This window comes from Alexandromys fortis, unplaced genomic scaffold (assembly GCF_014885135.2).
Source record: "Alexandromys fortis isolate MF-2015 unplaced genomic scaffold, M_Fortis_MF-2015_v1.1 scaffold_6, whole genome shotgun sequence".
NCBI lineage: Eukaryota > Metazoa > Chordata > Mammalia > Rodentia > Cricetidae > Alexandromys > Alexandromys fortis.
The window spans coordinates 5073682-5090465 of NW_026067902.1; the positions used below are offsets into that span (position 1 = coordinate 5073682).

Below are 16784 nucleotides of genomic sequence, written 5' to 3' on the forward strand. Positions count from 1 at the left end.
AAAGTTCTGTCAAGTAGTCAGTATGAAATATGCTTTGATTTCTAAATTCTGCGCTTGGAAGGATAAGAACAGCCATTTTCTTCATATGCCTGTTGTCAATACAAGCTTCTGTTTTGTGAACTGCCCTATCTTTCCATTGGTCTTTTCAATCAAATCACCATTCTCTGTAGGAATTTGTATGTAATCCTGGTAACAAAGCTTTGACTGCAACCGTGTTGTAACGACTTCTTCACCTCTGACTCACATCAACTCGGTAATGACGTCTGCACTAGCTATCTGTTGCCGGGAAGCAAGTCACCACAAACACAGCGGCTGAGAGCACTGCACACTTATTGTCTCACTGTGTCTACGGTTGAGAGTTGGTCCTGGTGCAGCGAACCCTCTGCTTCCGTGCCCCTCACAAGGCTATAATCAGGCTGTCACCCAGAATGCAAGCCCCTGTGAAGAATCAACGGAGGGCTTAGTCGGCTTTTCATTTACCTACATGGCATTCTTTTGTGTTGATCTTCAGGGCATTACATTTGGGCCAGCTGATGGCATAGCAACATGACACCTGCTTCACTGAGTCAAGGTATCAGAATCTTTTGTTATTAACATAGGAATGACAGGCTCTGCATGTTGACACTTTCTGTTGGTGAGAAATAAGTTACTCCTAAGGAAGTAATTACCCAAAGCCATGAGTAGCAAGGGAAAGGATCAAAGGAGAGCATATTAAGCCCTATTTCTAAATTAATTCAATATTTCTGTTTGTACTTATAACAAGAATCTGCTAGTTGAAACTTTCCTTTATGGTTTTGCTCACATATCATTCTGTCCTCAGGAAGTAGCCTATATTTTACCTATTAAGTTTTCAGAGCCACCTTGATTTTGTTTTACTTTATGGTGTGAACAACTGATCATTTTTCTATATATAAAATTAAATATCCCATTAAAACCATGTCCCCTCAAATTTGGAGTTACATTACACTCTTGCCCCACTCGTGATTTTGTTTCTGTTTTATTCCTTTTGGTCTATTTCTCTCCTGGGGTAGCAGTAGCACCTCACTATATAGAAGATGTTCCCTTAACTTTATACTGACTCAGAAACTAGAGTGCATATCTCGTTTTTTTCCAAACAGTCTTGGTAATTATTCTGCATTTTTACTCTATGCCTTCTTCTTAATATGTAGAAGATATTACAAAACCTGTACTGAAGTTTCAAGTGTTTACACAATACTGAATTTTATATATTAAATTCATATATTAAATATTATATATGGGAAATAAATATATATTCATTCATATATATGATGAAGCTTAATCTGTGCATTATCATAGCAAGAGATTAATAACAGTAACTAATACTAAAGAACAGTTATAGTAATATGCTGTAATAAAAAAGTCTTTAAAGGCTGCAGAGGAAGAAGGTTCAGTAGTTAAAAATAGATGCTGTTCAATCATGAGGACACCCAGTACCCACACTGAGAAGCTCATAACCACCTGTGACTCCAGCTTTGATTGATCCAATTCCCTCTTTCAGTTTACACACACACACACACACACACACACACACACACACACACCACCGTGAATGAAACTTTAAAAAAAAAACTTCTTTAAAACTAGTTATTTTGTTTTGAGTTTGAAAGCCTCCTGCCCCAAGACTCATTAAGTAGAGGGTTGGCTGCCAGTTGATGAACCAAGGGGAAGTTGGTTATAGAGGGTCCTAACTTATTCAAAAGATTCAACACTGAATGAATTCATAATCAGATGGCATTATTGAGAGATGGGGAAAGGAGGAGGTGCAGGATCAAATTAATTAATGTGTACTTTGTCAATATTAATCATTCATAGACAAATTCAGCAAAGTAAGCCCTTGTCAACATTTTTTCCTATGCAGTAAAGGTGATGCAATTGTCAGTTCAGGACAACTTTGAGATTATATCTAACACACACTTGATGTGCAATGTTCTACAGAACAACCGTGTTTATAATTCTACTTTTCTTTCCAGTGTGACTTCAAAATGTTTCTTGCTTTTATGAAGTGTCCTGTTCAAAGTCCTAGACACTGGGTACCATGTCTCTTACCGGTAATTTCAGCACTTTGGAGGCAGGATGATTGTTAAGTTCAGGGCCAACTGGGTAGCTACGTGGCAAGACTGTCTAAAACTAACCCTTGCCCCAGTGGGTTGGGAAATGCTGAGTCAATGGGAACAGACAATTTGCAAAGAATTGCTCTGGACTTTTTGACCTGAATTTCTAATTTTGATGCTACCGGCAACATTCTGGCAATGAGGTAAAATAGATTTTCCAAGTTCTTAGGCAGCAAACCCAGAAGTTCCTTGTTAACAGTGGGGCCATTGTGTAGGCAGTTTAGCCCTTAGTCCTAAACAGGACTCTGCAAGATTGGAACAAGGGTAAAACTCACATTTTCTACAGTAAGGCCGTCACAGAGGGACTCTTATTTGAATGCGACAGCTGGCTAATGAATTGTAAATGACCCCAGAGATAGTATAGTGGCAAGTACCAAGTCTCCTTGCAAATGCTATTCCTGCTTTTACCTCCTGATGCCCTCAGATACCCTTTTGGCCTCTTCCTACTGTTTTTATGTGCATTATTCCTAGCAACTGTAAACAGATAATGGCAACCTTTACATGGCCCTCATCTAGTCTTAAGTTGCAGCCAATAACTGCCCATAACAATAGTAAATATCCACTACCTTTTCCTGAGGTAAGACAAGTCCAATGGGGGAACCTATGCTCCAGATCTCCTCTCAAGGTTGGGACAATGTCTGGACATCACTTAACCTCACACCATCACTCCTCTCCTGTAGCAGAAGGCCATTTGTTCATTACCAGGTGCCCAGACTCGAAATAACCATACAGAAACTGTATAAATTAGATCACTGCTTGTCCAATAGCTTGAGCATATTGTTAGCTAGCTCTTACATCTAGAATTAACCCATTTCCATTATTTTGTATTTTACCACGTGGCTTGTGGCCTACTGGCAAGGTTCCAGCTGGCAGCTCGCATTTTTCCTCTCTCATGGCTACATGGTGTCTCCTGACTCTGCCTACTGTCTATATATTTCTTTTCCAGACTGGCTATGTTCTGTTGAACCACTGGCCAAGAGCATCTTCTTTATTCTTTAACCAATAAAAGCAGCACATATACAGAAGGACTTCCCACACCACTCTCCTTTATCATTCCTTTATCATTTCTGCCTCTTCCTTGCTGGTTTCTTCTGGGAACACCCACTTGACAAATCATCTACATTTCTTCCTGAGCTTTAGGTTTTGCTTCGGAAGACATCACCCATAGACCAATGTTATATGTCAAGTGCCACACCACTGATTCATTTCCCAACTCTGAGCTAATCCTCACACAATCTCTTTATCTTCGTGAATGTTACTGTCATCAAGGGAAAGACAAACGTTGAACAAAACTTTTCCCACTTAAATGATATTGGTGTTTTTCAATCTATGATGTCTCTGCTGGACAAATCTACCAGAGTTCATGAAACTTCTCATACCGTTTATAATTAGAGTCGGAACAACCCAGCTTTAGTACTTTGTTCTTTGCAAGAAGCAAATAACATCTTCAAAGGGTTTAAAATATGTTTATGGGTTATGTTTGTTTTACAGTTACTTTTCTTTTGAAAAACTCATCAAATAAGTGGAAACAGCAAGGGTAAGCCTACATTTAATATGATCTGTCATCCTTTTGATAATCAGTTAAATATTATCACAATCATGTCATCAGCATGGGAAACCCCCATATGGTCTGGTAATAATTTCTGTTCAAGACTGACCTTAAGCAAGGAAGGACTGAAGAGGACTTGGACGTAACTGCACTGACTTATTTCACTTTTGTGTCCCCCTAAATGCATAAAATTGGACATAGAGCAAAGATGACATGAAAACTAAAGTTTCAAAAGCAATGTCTACTTTGGATCCTCATTCTTTGGATAGATTGGTGAATGGACGGTCATAATTGTGATTGCTATTTCTGTTATAAAATACCTCAAGCAAAAGTGAATTGTGGATGAGAGGGTTTATATTTCTTACACTTCCACGTTGCCAGGCATCACTGAAGGGACTGAGGGCAGGCTCTCAAGCAGCACGGAACCTGAAGGCAGAGCTAGGGCAGAAGACATTGAAGGGTGATGCTTACTGACTTGCTCCTCATGGCTTACTCAACCTGCATTGTTAGAGAACCCAGGACCACCAGCCCAGGGGTGGCTCTACCCACAGAGGACTTGATCCTCTGCCGTAAATCACCAAATAAGAAAATGCTCTATAGTCTCATCTAAAGCCCCATCTTATGAAGGCATTTTCTCAGTTGAGGTTCCCTCCTCTCTGATGACTTTAGCTTGTGTCAAGTTGGCTTAAAACTAGCCAACACATAAACTATAAACTGTATAATTGAAACTAATCTAATGAAGTTAAGACGGTTTCTTCACTTTTTAAAAGAATTGCTGTAGTCCCTGGAGGTGATTCCTCAGGTTCCCATCTCTGTCTCTTTTTCACATTAACTGTTCAGATGTTCTGTCTCCTGTGTCCTATTTCTTCTTAGGTATGGGAAAAAGGAGAAAAGATACAATCTCTGTCCAGACTCTCCATGTCAGTTTCTTAACTCTGTTTCATTATCTGTGAAATGGAGCTGGCAGGAGCACTTGGGAAGAATCAAGTTGCTGACAGTGATTACTCATTCCTAAAACTAACTCCTGTAATTAGGTGATACAACATGACACTGCTTCCTCACTGCTTGATTTAATGTAGAAATAACATTTTAAAACCAAGGAGGACAGCAATCCAAGTTTTAACAGGAGTACTCTTGGTGGCACAGGGCTAGGAAGGAAGACATTATCCTTTTTTTAAAGTCATCTTCCTACTGCTACATTTTATATATTTCTGTTGATGGTCATTTTATCATGCTGGACAGTCTGTAGGCTAATTTTATTAGGCATTTTTTCTTTCATGTGCCTATGGTAAGAGAGATGCACATATTGGTAATAAGGTAGCTTTGGAAAATATGGAATGCCTATTCTTTAAGTAAATCGATCTTTGAAATGTAACTGCAAAGGGTCAAAGCAGAAGAGCTTAGGGCAGCAAAGCAGGCACACACGTGTGTGTATGCATGTGCCTGTGAAGGCCAGAGGACAATCTCAGATTTCCTTCAGGCACACTGACCTGGAGCTTGCCAAGTTATCTAGGTTGCCTGGAAACAAATTCATAGCATCCATCTCTGCCTCTCCAACTCTGGCTTTATAAGTGTGTACCGTCACATGCAGCTTTTCATCAGTTTTATTTGTTTGTTTGCTTGCTTGTTTTGAGATAGGGTTTCTCTCTGAAGCTCCGGCTGTTCTGGAACTCACTGTGAAGAACAGACTGGCCTTGAACTCAGAAATCCTTATATCTTTGTCTCTCGAGTACTAGGATTTAAAGAATGTGCCAGTAGGGTAAGAGGGCTCAAATTCAGGTCCTTATGCTTGCAATGCAACCTCTTTAACCAAGTGAGCTATCTCCCTAGCTCCCAAAGCTGGAGAACAGTTGAAGTCATTGCATTTCTTCCTTAAAACATCATTTATTTCAGAAAACCATTAACAAAATTGTAATCCTGAGATTAATAAGCTATGTTCTACCAGTTACACAATCTGGAATCCATGAGTTATAAGTAACTTTCACAAGTGAATATGCTCATGAAGGAATTAGCATCCTTTCTCACTAAAAACATTTTTAATTATAAATTTGTTGGTGACAATAGAGTGGAACCCTAAACACCTTAGGAGAAACCTGATAGATTTTTGACTCAGGAAAGTGTTTACATTTTAGTGGGCTCAAGTCATAGCTTGCCTGGTAGCCAAGCATTTTCTTGGCTAATTATCAATAAACTACATGTATCCCATCTGTCTGTATTAGTCACCAAGGAGAAAAGCATTTGCACTGTTGATTGGGAAAGATGTATCAGGGGTGTGGAAAGTGAGATGAAGATGACAAGGAAGCTCCTCTCTGGGATGTTCTCCAGAAGTCGGCATTGCAAATTTAATGAAACTAAGTCTGGGGAATTCTGGGAAAATATGGAAAGCACAGACAGAGCTATTTCAATAGGAAACCAAAGGATCAATCATTGGATACTGTATGCTACTAAAGGGTGCTAATTTTTAGAAAATCATTAGCCTACAGTTTCCAAAGTAGAGAAGTAGAAGGGCCATCTGCAGTGGGAGAAAGTGCACCAACCAAGAGACACAGATCTGATCTCTTGAAAGTGGGCCAACAGATGCAGAAGTTCCAGGGTTGAGGGCTACAGTCAGGATGGTAAACATCCACCCCATAAGTCAAAGAGTCACATCCTACAGTGTCCTCACCCAAACGCAAATGAGATTGTAACATGGTTCATTAAAATGTAATCACCCAAGCCAAGCCTGTTTTATTAGTGATCTCAAAATTATGTATATCTTTCATAAAGTCATCTCAAAAATCAAAATTGTATATATATATATATATGTGTGTGTGTGTATGTGTGTGTATGTGAAATGTATATTTATCACTACAATGTATTTTTAATAATTGGGTTCTTGTTAGTTCCCTCACATTAAATTATCTATTCCTTAAGAATACATCTTATTTGAAAAACCCTTTGCATTTATTTCAGGTTTTGCTTTCTATTAATCAATCACACTTTGTGTTTATTTAGAATAATTTTACTGTTCTTACTTATCTTTACTAAAATTCTAAGACTTTAAAAAGCCAATATCTAAAACCAGAATAAACCAGCATTTACTTTAGAAGTCATCTTCAGAATTATGCATGTTAATTTCCACTAGTACCATACTCTACTTCAGCTCGCATCATTAAAAGAATCTAATGGAATAGGAAAGTGCTAGCTTCTGTTACTGCTACAAGATGACTTTAAATAATAATGTAAAGGAGGAGAGAGCTATCTGAATCCTAGTTTAAGCCTGCTGCCATTTGGTTACCATGTTTCTGGGCTGAACACCACATAAGGAGCATGTGGTGAAGCAGAATGCTCACCTCATGGTAGCTAGGAATCAGGAGAAAGAGGAGGAAGGATGAGGCAAAAATGTACCTTCAAGGGAACACCCTCCCCCTAACTCACTTACTTTTTCCACAGAGGCCGCATTTCCTATTTTTCATGTTCCCCCGTTATGCACACATATATAAACAAATTCCCCCGTTCTTCTATGAACACATATATAAACAAATTAATATCCATGAGGTTAAAACCTCATGGTTCAGAAGCCCTACCTACATGACTGCTTGGGAGACCAAGCTTTCAACACATGAGGCTTTGGGAATATTTCAGATTCAAACCATCTTACACAGGTTAGAAGGTCTAATAGACAATTTGTGTACACATAGTAGCAAATCTATAGAGAAGAACACAAGATCCTCTCTAGATATGAGCCATCCTAAGAAAAACATGCCTAAAAAAATTCTGTAAGATCCTACTCAAACTACGTATTTCCAAACAAAGCAAATAAAGCATAACTTGAATTTATCCTGGTCTGCTCTTCAGTACTGAAAGTATGTACTTTTTCGTATGTCCTCAATCTTGTATAGTCATCACTCAGTATCCAAATGGATTGGCTAATTGAGTATGAGAGTACAATCTCTCATACTCAAATCCATACCAATATGATCAATTCTCTAATAAAAAAAATTGTATATATGCATTTAACCTTACACAACCACCTATCTTCTGTACAATCTCTAGGTACAGTACAATCCTAATAAAATGTACATACCACATAAATGACTATTATCCTGTATTGTTGAGGGAATAGTCACCAGAAAATATAATCTATATGTGTTCAGTATAGATATAGCCCTAATGCTTTTATTTGCAGTTGATTGCATGGATGTGAAAAAAATTGTACAGAGAATTGATTGTAATTATTTTATTCATTTTAGCTTAGTGGTTGCATAAATAGCTCCATAACTTTAGCATTAGGGTCTTGTTTAACTCTTCTTTTAGGTCTCTGGGCTTGATCATGCAACTTATTTTCGTCAGTAGAAGGATAGAGCACATAACCAGAAAATCTTTTGTGTAATTTGGTTCCTTCTCGCCCTTGTTTCTCCCAAGGCCACAATGTCATAACATCAGGTAAGGGCATCAGCTACCAGATTACCAACACCATTGACAGGAGTGAGCCAACATGTATACACGTCTAAAGAAGTTTGGGTAGCTTTCATGTTTCTACATGTTCCATCGTTTAAAGTTTGTTTATATTTACTTAGCAAGGATAGAAAACAAAGAGACTACCCAGGTTCTGAATATCACATCTGAGGACTGTGTATAAGTAGAAAAGTATTCAGTACTAATACGCAGTATGAGTGTTTATATATGTAAATATGGTTCAGAGCTCTGCACTGAATTGCTTATGACCATGTAATGTGCTATAAATAATGCCATGTGATAGACGAACACTTTTCTATGTTCAGAGAACAGGTATTCATTCATATGTACTACTGGGATAAAAAATAAAATCTGTAAATGCAAGAAAGATAACATCAAGATCAATATTAGCAAAGCAGCCTCACCAGCCCATAGCTAGCCCAGATCAAGGAAGAAACCACGAGGGGAAGAGTTGAGTTCAGCTCTGATCAACTGAAACCACAAACTCTAGAACTAAATCAATATCAATATCCACTGGGCCTCTGTAATTATTGTTACTACTTTATGTGACAACAGCTGACTGATAGGCATGCAAGTTTCCGGGGTCTCTGCACCCAACCTTTCCTGTTTACTCTTACTCCTATCACACTCAGTGGATTGCTTTACATACATGAGGTATTTGCAAACGGTTTGCTGATCCAAGGACTGTCCCCATTTCACCCCTATGGAATGCTGGCATCCCGTAAAAGATGCCTCAGTATATGACTTCTAGAGGTCTTCACTTGAAATCGGCATAGTACTTATCAATTTACCAGCCACTTACGATATTTTTACTAAAACATGACTTCGAGATTTATAACAGTATTTTCAACTTAACAAAGAGATTTAATACAGGATTCTGCCATGAAGTTCTCAGCAGTTAGCAGTATGTTACAGGGGGGAAAAAAGGAGATGAAAATTTAGGTGATTCCTAAAATTTAGCATCAGAGAATCACAAATTCACCTATAACTAATCTTTATAAATTAGTTGGAATCCTCAGAAAGTACACGATAACTCAATGTAAGATGAACATCAAGTAGCTTATAAATAGTATGAAAAGAACCACATTTTCAAAGATTCAGAACACACAATTACATTTTGGAGCTGCACATTATGTACTTAGGGCTTCAAAATGAAGGCATCTGCAATTTATTGTCGGGATTGTATTATGTGTGTATCCAGTGAAAATTGGAAAATATCTCAGAAAATTGAATAAGAATTTAAGGGGGAAAACATCCCAAATAAGTCCCATAATGGTAGGAATGATTCAGCCTCAAACAAGATTCTCAAACAGCTCCTTAGAAGAAATAAAGTCTTAGCACCATAGCCTTAACACCAACTCAGGCAAGAGCCAAGGGGAAACAGCGATACAGGAAGAAAGATGCTTGCTTTTTATTGATCATAAACATTTTTATTTTCAAATAAATGCTATTGGAAAATGCCTTGACACTTAAATCTAACAATTTGTTCTAAGATTTTACAGCCCATGAGAAGTCGTTCTGATGAGTCAGCCAGTCTGGAGGACTTGGCCTCACAGGAGCGATGTTGCTGCTTCACAGAAGGTTCTATGGGACAACACAACTGTGACATCATTAGGATGATTTGAATTCACTCTCACAATCCAAAGAAATGATCAAGACATATGTACTGCCAAACATTTCTGATATTTTAAATAATACTTGCCATCAGCCTGTTAGAGACTGGGAAAACCCCAGAACTGACTGACTTTTGCTAGAAGAAAGGCAGGTGTTGCTTAGATCTAGTGAACGTTGGGTAGGCTATTTTAAAGAGGTTTGTTTATATAGTTCAGTGTTCAGTTAAGTGAGGAATAAATTTAGAACTTCAGCCAAACAAAAAAAAATAAACTTTGAGCTATGCGAGAGGGAGAAATAAACTTTGACCTTCAGGAGTTATCATAAAGCTAGTAAATACAGATGTTGACTATAGCCTGTAGAGTGTAGAGTCTGAAATATATATCCAGGCCAACTTAAATTTATATATTTAAGAAGAATATATTTATAAGAAGAATATAAATATATATTTAAGAATATATATTTATGAAGGCTACTGTGAATAAAATCTTAGAGGAATCAAGTATAAAAAGATCTGAGATCTCATCTGATGGCTGAGGAATACATACATAATGGAGCAGATTATGTAGTGAATGTATGACTAACATCATATGGATACAAATTCATTTCATCTGGAACACACTTTGGAGGAAGTTTTCATGCATAATAATTTCAACAAGCTACCATATTTATAATTCTATTTTATGCTCTTCTCTACTGGAATCTTTTCAGAAGAAAATAGCTGGTGTTGAGAAAGATTAAAATCTATTCATTCCTTCTCTTTTATTCTCTTCACACAGATAGCTTTGTCTAAAGCATGCCATCTCAGGAATTCTTCAGGAATATTTAGCTTCTTCCGGACTCTCTCTGGGGAAAAAACATATTTCAAGATATCCATAAAGTCTATAAATAAAAAGGAACAGAGCCTTATTACACAGAAATTTTGCCCATTAAAGGTGAGAATATCTTTCTAAATTCCATATTTCCTTTAGGTGGTTATTTTGGAATATTTTTCTGTAAGTGAAATTTACTATTTCAGGCAGATTACACATTTAGACATCCTGATATTCTGGTAGGAATTTATCTCATTGAGGTGAAGAATTACATTATCTAGAATAGCAAAATATAAATGATAGTATTAGTGAATTTTCCTAACAAAGTTTATGATCTATAGGAAACAATACCATGACATGTCCAAATGTGAGCTTTCTTCAAATAGGCATTTACTAATGTATTAGTTGTAAATGTCTTGGATTTTAATGACCAGTTGAAAACAAGCAAACATTAACAGAGGAACTTTCTGTAATTAAGATAAAATATCTGCCCATTTTAACCACAGAAGCCAACACTATAGAATTCTCCACAATGAGTACCCTCAATTTCTACTACTCTGTGACTTAACTACATAAAATTCTAGAGTCAAAATTTAAGGAGAAATAATAGTTAAAAGCTTCCATATAATTTATTTCGAATATGCCTTTTATCTTTTCAGTGTAGGCCACTGAGAACAAGATCTATTCTTAAAAGATGGAAATAAGGCAGGAGAAATGTGCCAAAACCTATTAATGCAATGAGTGCATCCAAATGTTAGCCGTGACAGCAAGGCTAGTTCACTCGAAGGTTAGCTAAATAATTACTTTAAGGACTCACTGTCCTTCCTGGGAAAATGGACCACAATGTCAAAAGTTCTCATGATGTGAAAGCATTCAGACAGTCATAGTGTGGATTAATAACTGTTGATAAATCATGAAATTTGCTTCATGAATTGCAGGATATACATTAAATGTTGGTTTCGATTTTCCAGCTGTATTTGTACTGAAATCTTTATGCCACTTCTCTCTATTAGGCAGGTGTCTCCTAGCCTACCTCAAGTGCCAAGTGTAGTTCAGTGTTCCTATTGCCATCATGGGAATGGAGCTTTGGTTGAGGAGCCCAAGTGCATAGAGAAATCACCATGAGGTGGAGGCTTATTATGACTTCATGAACAATCAGTAAACATTATCTTGGAGGAGTGAGATTTGGAGCCCTTATGCTATCCTACAAACTAATTGTTTAGCATGGTTCCCAAAACACAGCAAAGGTTTTAAAGCCATGTTTTTCATTAATGACTTACAGTAATGCAAAGAGTTGTCCAAAGACAGAGAACCCTGATTGCTCTTTGGGCTGACAGGGAGGGGGACTTGATTGGGGGAGGGGGAGGGAAATGGGAGGCGGCAGTGGGGAAGAGACAGAAATCTCTAATAAATAAATAAATTAATTAAAAAAAAGAGTTGTCCAAAGACTACACTGATAGGAAGAAGATTTAGAAGCTTTCTGTCAGTATTAAAATATGAATATGTGTTAGTTCTTACTGTTTTTCTGAGTCGCTCAGGTGATGATTCAGATCCTGATTTGTATCAAGCCAGGATTAAGAAGCTTAGAAGCAGAGTGTGTGAGCATAGGGAAACCCATGCAATAAATTGTTTGGGTCATTAATCGCGAGCTGTGCCATACATACAGAATCTCAATTTGCTCTTCATCTGATTGTCGCACCTAGTCTGTCTCCTGCAGTCGCCCACTGATCTTATTATTTCCTTTATCTTTTCCTCTATAGGTGCTTCCATCCAGGCTCAGTCAGTATTGCTTCCACTTTTGGCTTTCTTTTTTGTCTGATTTTATCTGCATGATGCTAACTAATGTGGAAGAATTGAATAATCAGCATATAAATGACCCAAACTAAACTCACCTTTTCCTTCTGAACATGGCTGCTGTTGAAGTATTCTTAGAATGAGGAAATACAGGTGGTAGCCTAAAACCCGCACTGCCTTCCCTCACCGTTCTGTAATTCTTAGCCACTAGTTTCTTAAATTTCATCAACACTGTTTCCGAATATATTTAAAATTAATAATCATTTCCTCCCTTTTGACATCTTTATTGCATTACTTCTTTATATACTAATTGCCTTGTAAAATGTTTCTGGCTTTGTCACCTCCAACCCTAATGTCATTTCATCCGTAAATGGATGTCAGATTTAAGAAGCTCAAAAAAAAAAAAGACATGCTATTTTTCATTTCTCAACTCAGAATAATTTCATAAGTCCCTACAAACCACCAGACTGAAATTAGAATAATGATCAAATCCATTATAATTTAGACTCAGATCTTTGGTGTCTACCTCTCTTATTACACATTTGTTTCTTCATAATGCATGATCACTGTACATTACAAGTGCCACACTTGCTAACACTTCTGTTTTTGTTAGTTTCTTGTCTTGGTAAATCCTTGTCTTCTATCCCAGAGATCCTAGTAACCTTCAGAGGCTGAGATCAGATGCAAGGTTCATGTATTGTTCTACCACATGGAATTCTTTCCTATTACTTGTATTCATTGGTCTCGATTAACATCACTACATTACTTAACTAATACTAGATGGTGAAAATATACCTTTGATGAATCGGGATGACAATAACCAAGCGCATTTTATGTATTTTCAATGAACATAACTTCACAGGCAAAAATGAAATCGGTGAGATACATATATCAATAATAAAACTAAAGTACAGAGAAGCTGCTAAAAGTGAAAAGTTTTCATCATGATTTTGACCCTCACTTGGATGTTTAAGACTGCACTTGGAAGTTTAAACGAAAGCAACACAGTCGTTCAGGTTATTTTGATTGATTGATTTCTGCCCCTTTGCCCTTTTTCTTCTGTTGGGTCAACTACCATAGGTTCATATTTTCTGTATTTCTATCCAGCAAAGCCTCTGCCTGTGTTTCTGCTTCAAGTGGAATATTCAGTAGCAAAGGTTAACACCATGCTTTAAGGGTATTCTTATAAAATTAAGGATAATATCGTAATAGTAATTGAGCTTCTATCCTCTATCAACATCATGCTGTGCTTTTATACGTATAAATATTTAATTGTCTGCAAAAATCAAGTGTAAATTTCACATATCATCAAAAGGTTATACATTAATACTACAGCCTTAATCGCTCTGCAAAGAATGGCAAAATGAACATAGAAGGCAATACTAGTTGTCCGAGAGTGGTCAAGAGAAATTCTCAAAGAGAAGTGATAAATTTCTTTAAGAAACTGTTCAACAGAATCTATTAAGCCTAAAGATATTAAAGAATATCCAGCAGGTCAACTCCTTCTTAATCATCCACAAGAAAACACAGAAAAAATAGACAAGGAGTCATTTGAGTCATAGCCAAACTGCGTAGTACCTTTATCAGAATGGATAAATCACATTATCATGTCACGGATCAGAAGGAGTGAAAAATTTACAAGTTCACCCAGCAGCAGAGGCTTTTATCAGAGATGTCACCTGTAGGATAATATACTCTTACTTCCATTTATCTAGAACTTAATAGAAAGTAAATGCAATGCAGTTTTAGAAGTAGAGCGGTGACCACTGTTCCCCTGAGAGGTAGAATGATCCCTTCATTGATTTAGATCTTAAGTGCGTGGGTGTGTTCAGCCTGTCGGAGCCCGTCAAGCTGCACACTTAAAGTTTTCACACTTACAATTATACTTATGTGTCTTTAGTAAAGCTACTGATAATCTTCAGGAAGACTGTGCATTCCTTTTTGTGATTAATGGATATTATTGCCAAGTAAGTGTAATGTAGGACTTCTAGCCCCCTGAGCCATCTTTGTTGGTCCCTACAATTTTCTTACTATCATCCTCATAATACTAAGGATAAAACAACTCTTCTCTCAGAAAACTCCATTCAGGAATCAAATCCTCAGTGTTCACACACAGTTTAAATACCTAGTCCAAATGTCCAAGTCCCCACATAGTTTTATTTTTTTAAAGAATCCTCTGTGTGCTTCTGTGTTTTCCCTTATATTTTGACCCAAAGGTGGGCAAGTCTTAAAGCAAACATAAATATTGTGATGGATCAGGAATAAAATCTCCTAGGATACCCAAGATCTATCTTCCACAAATGTATACAAATACACACACACAGAGGGTGAGAGAGAGTGTGTGTGTGTGAAAGAGAGAGTCTGTGTCACTTACTCAGCATGCATCTGGGGCTGGATTGAATAGTGATGAAGATCTCAGATGTTCCTTGCTTTTATAGGCATTCGCCTTCCGAGGGAGTTTCGGGCTGAACACTTTCACGGACAGATCTTAAAATAAGCCTGAAGGCACAGATATTTTGCTAGGGGTGGGCAGGAAAGGGGAGGAAGAAATGAAAGGAGGGAGGGAGAGAAGGAGGGAGGGAAAGAAGGAGGGAGGAAGGGAGAGAGGGAGAGAGGGAAGGATTGAAGGAAAAAAAGGAAGGAAGGAAGGAAGGAAGGAAGGAAGGAAGGAAGGAAGGAAGGAAGGAAGGAAGGAAGGGAGAAAGGAAGGTAGGATGAAGTTAAGAATGAAGTAAGGAAGGAAGGAGGGAGGGAGGGAGGGAGGGAGGGAGGGAGGGAAGGAGGGAGGGAGGGAAGGAAGGAGGGAGGGAGGGAGGAAGGGAGGGAGAGAGAGAAGGAGGGAGGAAGGAAGGAAGGAAGGAAGGAAGGAAGGAAGGAAGGAAGGAAGGGAGGAAGAAGGAAGGAAGGAAGGAAGGAAGGAAGGAAGGAAGGAAGGAAGGAAGGAAGATCTGTGCAGAAAGGGAAATTAAAGCCCACCACCGCATTTTATCTTTGAAATATTCAAAAAAGAACACCTCATAGTTCTCAAGGGCCCATCACCTTCAAGCCCTCACTGGTACTGGACTGCTGGTAGCTGAACTCACTCTGGCCTGCTTCCCTCTATAGGCTGAGTGTGAACTTGTGGAAGCCTGAGAGAGAGAGATGCTAGACAGGGAAGCTCAGGCTCCTAGAATGGTGCCTCAGGCCGGAGAGGGAAATAGAGACAGAAGTGACTTTAGAGTTTCCTAAATTGAACGTCGTGGCTGGGAGTGTAGCTCACTGGTCGAGTAGCTGCCTTATAAATGCAAGGCTTGAGATTCAACCCCCAGAATGAAAAATTTTGACTAAGCTAAATTTATTTTTCAATTACAGTTAGAATTCCATTATGGAAGAGGCTATTATGAGATGAAAGGGACTGGAAATAAGTAAGTAAATAAAACATGTATCAGGGCCTCTGACATGATGGAGAATTTATTTTTTAAAACCCTTCCTATGATTAATCTTCTTTTAGGAAATATTTCCTGTCACGAAACCAGAGAAATTTATTATCCAGTGACTCACAGTGAGATTCATCCCTGATTGGTTATGTTGTTGCTCTTGCTTTAAAATGGAAAAGTAGTTAGAAAGACAAACATGCTATTTGTCTTAAATTTGGTTTGCATTTTGACAACTCTCACAGAGAGCCTTTTAATGGAAGAGACTCATTGGTTCAACTGGTGGTGAGGAGATGTTTATGGCTCATCTGCTTTACTGATTCAAAAGGATGAGGGAATCTGTGTGAGGCGGCATCCTTCTCAGTTGTTTGAAAGGAGGAGACAAAGGCTCATATTTAATGGATTTAAAATTAGTTTTAGCTTGTTGAGATCACATGCAGAAGACTCAGGGAGTCATTCTAATATATTACAGAAAGAGAGAGAAGAAGAAGAAGAAGAAGAAGAAGAAGAAGAAGAAGAAGAAGAAGAAGAAGAAGAAGAAGAAGAAGAAGGAGAGGGAGAGGGAGANGAGGGGGAGGGGGAGGGGGAGGGGGAGGAAGAGAAAAAGACAGTCTATCATCTGACCCACCTTTTGGCCTAGTTTCTAACATTTATTGGCAATTCTTTAGTCATGTAATGTTTTTCCAGGGGTCCACCTGTCATTCATTGGACCACAATCCTCTTTAAACACACCTCAGAAGCACACTGATTGAGAAAAAAAAATTGCATCAAGTCAGAAGAAAAATCATGGATCAAAAACAGACCTCAATTGTCATTCACCACCCCCACCTCTGGACATGCAAAGTCTCATTGGGTTGTCTTATAAATTTGACTTATAAATCCAGAACTACCTAAAATAAAGATGATATGAAAATATTCATTTTTACTTTTTCAGTTAAACATTCATTTCTTTGTGCATGCAAGCTTGTGTGTGTGTGTGTGTGCATCCATGTATGTGTGTATGTGTGTGTGTGCA

General features: G+C 37.9%; 1 long non-coding RNA gene across 2 annotated transcripts; it reads left to right on the forward strand.

The window, feature by feature from the left end:
- The first annotated feature begins 340 nt into the window (after positions 1 to 340).
- Positions 341 to 15760, forward strand: LOC126496830 (uncharacterized). 2 transcript variants are annotated; one of them, XR_007590447.1, is made up of 4 exons: positions 341 to 571; positions 3624 to 3669; positions 10530 to 10685; positions 15708 to 15760. It is a non-coding gene; the product is annotated as an uncharacterized lncRNA (long non-coding RNA). The 2 variants fall into 2 exon arrangements; XR_007590446.1 differs by lacking the exon at positions 3624 to 3669.
- The last annotated feature ends 1024 nt before the right edge of the window (positions 15761 to 16784 follow it).